Source organism: Condylura cristata, unplaced genomic scaffold (genome assembly GCF_000260355.1).
Source record: "Condylura cristata isolate star-nosed mole 26May11 unplaced genomic scaffold, ConCri1.0 scaffold00048, whole genome shotgun sequence".
Classification (NCBI taxonomy): Eukaryota; Metazoa; Chordata; class Mammalia; order Eulipotyphla; family Talpidae; genus Condylura; species Condylura cristata.
This window is the reverse complement of record NW_004567149.1, coordinates 660,374-666,622: the sequence shown is the minus strand read 5'-3', so window position 1 is coordinate 666,622 and position 6,249 is coordinate 660,374. Positions and strand designations below refer to the sequence as shown.

General features: G+C 48.8%; 1 long non-coding RNA gene across 2 annotated transcripts in view; it reads right to left on the bottom strand.

Annotated features, from left to right (window-relative positions):
• Nucleotides 1-1,642: 1,642 nt before the first annotated feature.
• Nucleotides 1,643-6,249, bottom strand: part of LOC105854518 — a 20,577-nt gene continuing 15,970 nt past the window's right edge. Inside the window, exon 3 of one of the 2 annotated variants that reach the window (XR_001146174.1) lies at nucleotides 1,643-2,249. This is a non-coding gene — a long non-coding RNA (uncharacterized LOC105854518). The remainder of the gene's footprint in view (nucleotides 2,250-6,249) is intronic. The other variant, XR_001146175.1, reaches the window with a different exon arrangement.

Here is a 6,249-nt window from a genome sequence, read left to right as displayed (position 1 = left end):
CGGAGCCCGAGGGGAGGTGGGGGCCATGGTCAAACCTGCATGGTGGGCACCAGCCCACCGAGGGGGCTTCCGGCGTGTCCTCCACCTCTCAGGTTTCTCACGCAGGGCCTGAGGGCAGCCCCAGCCGCGTGTCCAGCCAGCCGGGCCTCCGGGCTCTGCTGCCCACTGGGCCTGTGCTGAGCAGGCGCTGGGGAGGGGGATCCCCACAGCTGCTGCTGTGGGCGGTAGGCTGGCACCACCTGCTAGGCCCTGGAAGAATAGCTTTGGGTTGTTTGCAGGGAGGGAGCAGGTCTTTGCATTATTGGGGGGCCCCCCTAGGGGAGTCTTAACAGCTTCCCTGGTCTCCCCAGAAGATGGCAGTAGCCTCCTGACCTCAGTCCAGGTGTGACAACCACAGCTGTCTCCGAACACTGTCAAGCACCCCCTGGTCTACATGAAGGGGGTTCCCTTACTAGGTGGGGGACCCGGCACATGCATGGGGGGTCCCACAGAGCAATGCAGGGGCCAAGTCCAAGAGCATGACTGTGTGCATGTGTCAGCCCCACCGGCCAGCACTGTTTCAAACCCCAGTGACCAGTGTCCACAGGGTCTAGAAATAAAATGAGACGTTTTCCTAGGGACTTAGGACAGAAGAAACACTCCTTTGTAAACAGAAGAGTGGAGCTCAGACAGATGACTCAGTACAAGCCGGGAGGTGATCAGCCTCCGGCACCGCTGGGCGAGCGGGCACAGCTGGTGGTGCCCACGGCTCCAGTCTCACAAGGACAAGTGGCCTAAACACGTGACCTCGTTAATGGCCACAACGTATTCATTTTCTTCTGTCCACTAGTAACTAATATTTGATGCATCTGCCATAGGACCCAGTGATGCCACCCCTTTGGACACAAAACTAATTTGAAAGGAAACCTGTGCTGCTCTTTATTGAAGCTCTATTGACAAGAGCCAGGCTGCGGAAGGAAACAACCTGATGCCCCAACGCACATAAATGGATCAAAATGTGTCTGTGTACACAAAGGAATACTATACAGCCATAGAAGAGAAACTCACGCTATTCATAGCAACATGGATGATAGATGGGACGACCCTCAGTGAATTAAGTTAAAAGGAAAAGTAAATATCAGGTGGTTTCATGATTAGGTGAATACAGGTCAGGGGAAGTGACAAGGTCTGAGGCAGGCAAACCACGGGCCTGAGGCGCACAGCAGTGGAGGGGGAGGGAGTCAGCACAGAGAGGGAAGAGCATGAGGGACTCTGGGGGCAGGTCCTGGGTGCTGTGGTGATGGGAGGATTAGGGGATGCACCTGAGGGGAGAGAGCAAATATTCTGCAAACTGAACAACGAAGTAGAAAATAAAAAGAAAGAAAGAAAGAAAGTAGAGGGGCTCAGTCGAATTAATAGTCAGTGACCGGAAGAATCTAAGTACTTGAATGAAAATAGAAACAACATAGAAGGGAAAGAATTTTTTAATGTGTATTTGCGCGCCCCCTGGTGGCGCAACGGGTTAAAGCGCAGCGCGATGAAGTTATCCGTGGTCACTGCAGCTTGGAGTTTGATCCCCCCAGGCAGCTGACCCACAGGGCGCAGTGTATGTCAGTGCAGCTGCATGTTCTGCTCCCGGCTCTACCTCTGGTGAATCCTCTCACCTCCGAACTTCTGGCTTGTACCCCAGTTCTGTATGCATCAATCAATAAATCTTTAAAAAACGTGTATTTGAGTCTTCACAATATTACCACAGCTTGACCGAAGAGAAGGTCCACTTACATCGTGTCCACCCTCAGCACCTCAATAAAAGGCAGTGAGCATTGCTACGGCCCAAACTATGTAATCAAAAAGGTCTCGCTGCTTGGACTCTGCTGTGACTGCGTGTGGAGTTGGGTAGAGAGGAGTCCTGTGAGATCCAGAGGAGGGCAGAGTCACCATCATGATGAGGGTTGTCAGGGCATACAAGGCTCCTATTTTTGAGGCTGACAGAGGAAGCCTGAGGAATTCAGCCAAGATCCACATGAGCTGCCGGAAGCCAGAGTGGAGGGTGAGGAGGAGAAGAGAGACGTGGACCTCAGTCCGGTGACCGCCAGTGTGTCCACCCCCAGCTTTGGGCAGCGCCTGGTGAACCCTCTCTGCACGTGGCACCAGGGGGTGCAGGAGAGAAGAACATGCCGGACCTGCAGTCGGGCTGCTGAAGAGTGTTAGGGGACTGACACAGCTGTGCAAACTGTCGACAGACACGGTACAGATGGAGGGGAAATGCTCTGAAAAATCAGACGTTCCACGCTAACTTATGTTCCAATCTCCCTTTTTTGTATAATCGTAATATCAAAATATTCTGAGCAACCATCTGTTTACAACTGGATTGCCTCAGCGTCCTAAGGTGCTACCTGGCTCAGACAAGCAAGCATTGCGCCAGGGTGAGAAATTCCTCCTGAAGTCAAAACTGATTTTGACAACTGGCGGATTAATAAAAGCAAATGGCTGTTACTGCAAAGTCTCTTTTACTGCGGGATGGAGGAAAACCCAAATCTCCTCACTCTACCATCCCACTCAACCTTCTATTCAGTTTCTAAATAACCACTCAAGCTTCCTACTCTCTAGTCTTTAGATATGGAAATTCACCCAAGTCGCCTATTCAGGGCTAATCCGGTTTTCTACTGCGTAGACTTCAAAGAAATTCACATAAACTTTCTAACAAGTTTTTCAAAGAACAGTACTGTAATTTGATTTATAAGAAATTTCCTCTTCCCGCCCTCACTTTACTTTACCCCCTAGGATGTCTCCATGAGAATAACGGCTCATCTTCACTGTGGCTCATCTTCACTGTGGTAAATATAGTCACATTAGTCTTAAACTTTGTGAATCTTTGTACCTGTTTTAACCTTGATTGATTTTTAAAATGTTACAATCTCAACTAAAGGTCAAAACGACCCCAGACTGTTCTTAATAAAAAGGTGATGGTGATCTCAGCCCCTTTCATATGCTGATGTCATCCTCTGCCTGCTTGAAACGTGTAAAATAAACCTCTGCTGAAGGCAGAGCAGGAAGACTCACTGACTCCTGTGTCTTGCTCAGGCCCGTTCCCCCCAATTTTTGGAATACCTGCTCACCGACATCATTCCCACCGTAGGATTCTGCCTGTGTCTGCCATTCAACAGCCCGAGATCGGGCAAGTCCCCGACAGGGCATAAGTCTCAGCTGCCTTATGTCTCTGTTCGGACACTGACCTGCCTGGAAAATTCCTGTTTCAGCCTCCTCCCCCACCTCTTTTTCAGTCTTATCCCATGTTACAAAATGACCCCTGGACTCCGGTGCAGACACCTCCCCAGGTATCAGCATGGGCCCAGGAGGGCCACCCGGCAAAGTCCTGTCAAAATGTAGAATAACAGAACCAAAACTAGTACGTGGATACGTCAGAGCTGGAGTGCCAGCGGAAGAGGTGGCGTGAGCACACAGTCATACACGCACACGTTTCCTGTTGTAAAAACGAGAAAGATAAGGAGGTTTTTCTGTGACCAGGCCCGACTTGTTCAGCAGGGAAGAATTCCTTTTTGACCAAAAGATAACTACCTCTCGGAAAAACAGCGACATCCGGTCGCCGTCCTAAAAACCATGGTAACTTCCTCGGTCCATGAACTGTACCCCCTCCCTTCCCTAAAATACTGTTGAAAAACTGCTCACTGTAATAGCTCGGGGCTCTTGGCCTTCCCCTCGCCTCGAGCCCGCTCGCGAGTGTATTAAATTCTTTTCATTTTTCTGCAGTTCTGAGTTTTTGAGTCTTTGTCGGTCTGTCGTCGGTTCTAACTCTTTTCATTGCCCGCTCGCGAGTGTATTAAATTCTTTTCATTTTTCTGCAGTTCTGAGTTTTTGAGTCTTTGTCGGTCTGTCGTCGGTTCTAATTCTTTTCACTGTGAGACTGACTGAGAAGCACACTGTGATTGTAAAGCATTGCGCTGCTAACTAGTTCTTCGGCTGTAGCTAAAGTCAGTTCATCTGCATGCCTTTACTTGCCTGTCGGTTAGCGCTGTGCCAAGATTTACAAGCTTGAATTCTGAAATGAACATGGAAGTATTAAAATGTTTATGCAAACGTTGTCAAGTTATATTCTGCACTGCTGTTCCTTAAACTTTATTTTAAATATCTTATTTTATTTACTTATTTTTTTTTGGTTCGGAGACATGTACTTTAATTATAAATATCAAGTTAGAACCAAAAATAAGCTTTTAAAATTTTAGTTACAAAGGAAAATAAAATGGGACATATTTTATTCTAAACATTAAAATATTAGTGATAAACCACTTATTATTTCATAAATCAAGAGATTTTGAACTAAAACATGTATCTCTCATCCCTTATATTTACACGCTCAAGTACACACACAACTCCCCACACAAACACACATTCCCAGATCATACTTTACCTCACACATCAATATTGATTTATCTAAGCAGTGGGAGGATGAATTAATAGGATATGAATTTGATGAAGGGTCTATCATCTTTAATAGATTCAGGTCAGTCATCTCCTATAAAACAGAAGAGAAGCCCATCTTTTCTCTTGATACCATTCAAGTTCTGAGAACACGCGTATCTACGATGACATTGATGCTGATTACTGCAGATTTGCCAAGAATGTAATTTGGCCAACATCATCTACTATTCTCTGAAATAATCCACCACAAGTAGCAAAGCGCCAGTGATGGCGGCAGGAATGCAGGGCGGCATCACCAGACTGAGTCACACAGAGGGGACGGGTAGAAGAGTCAGCGACTGGCACGGCCATACATCAAGGTTCCCAGGCCCCAAAGCCCGATGTCCAGTATGCCCGAACATCTCCAAGGGGTCCCGGCAGATAACAGACTGTTGGGGGCTGTGCCTGAAGCTCAGACCCAAAAGGCAAAAGATAAGGACACGCAGACGAAGCTCAGCAGGAAGTCTCCAGTCCTCTCCAGTGCTACCCAGGCTCACAGGAGTGAGCCCGCCCGAGGAGAAACTGCCTACCTCAGGGCCGTCGCTCCAGTAACACCGGGCAGCTGTTCAACTCTGCCCCCCTGTGCCCACGCAGGGGCTTCTTTCCACCCGCTCTCTCCCTCTGCGGGCAGCGGCGGCCTGCCTGCCCGTGACCATGCTGGGACTTCTCTGCACTGACCTCCCTCAGGGGCGGCCGCTCTCTCCTTAGGCTGCCGGCCTGCAACCATGCAGGTCTCTCTCCCTGCACACCTGTCCCTTCCGGGGCAGCTCTTCCTGCCCTCTTGCACCTGTGCAAGTCTTTTCCTCTTCCGTCTCTTTCTAACAAACTTCCTCTTTACATATAACTGAGTGTCTGTCTCGAGGACTCTCGCCGTGTGCCGCTGAAACGGCAGCTCTGGTGAAACCTTTCCCAGCGTGAACCCAAGGACCCCGAACTCAAAAGACGACATCAAAAATATTCCAAGCAACCACCAGTTTTCCACTGGACTGCCTCAGCCTCATAAGGTGCTGCCTGGCTCAGGTGAGCGAGTGCTGCCGCAGGATGGGACAGTCCTCTTGGAATCAAAAATACTACAACTGGCTGATTCACAAAAACAATTCTAACAAAATTAATACTGTGAGACAAGGCAGTATTAGAATAATCAGAATTCTTTTACTGCCTGGAGGAGAATCCAAATCCCATCTCTCTACTATCACAATCCTTCTATTCAGTTTCTAAGTTTTCTATTGTTTAGTTTTCAAGAAAGGCACTTCATCTAAATACTCTATTCAGCTTTAGGGGAATTTTGCCATCCTCTTTGGGATTGACTTACCAGAGAATCACTCAGCCCCAGCCCAAGACCTTTCTCTATCCTTCCCGTCTCCACCCTAACCCTCGACTTCATTTTACCCTCTAAGATATCTTGGTAAAAATGAAGGTCATGGAGTAGCATTTTAGGTCTAAAAGAATTTTATTTGTAGCGAACCATCACTGAAAATAATGTTAGCTTTGAAGTTTATGAACTTGGCCCTCCCTGGTGGCGCAGCGGGTTAAAGCACTGCACTGAGTAGCTAAAGCCACTTCCGCATGAGTTCGATCCCCGCCTGCCCCGGAGGTGACCACATGGCGTGGCAGACCTCTCCTGGTGGCTCAGCGGGTTAAAGCACTTCACTGAGAAGCTAAAGCCGCTTCCGCATGAGTTCGATCCCCGCCTGCCCCTGAGGTGACCACATGGCGTGGCAGATTTCTCCTGACCCGCCCGCTGCTCCCCTCAGCAGTGTACTCCTTTGATCTGTCGGTTCTGCTCCCCAC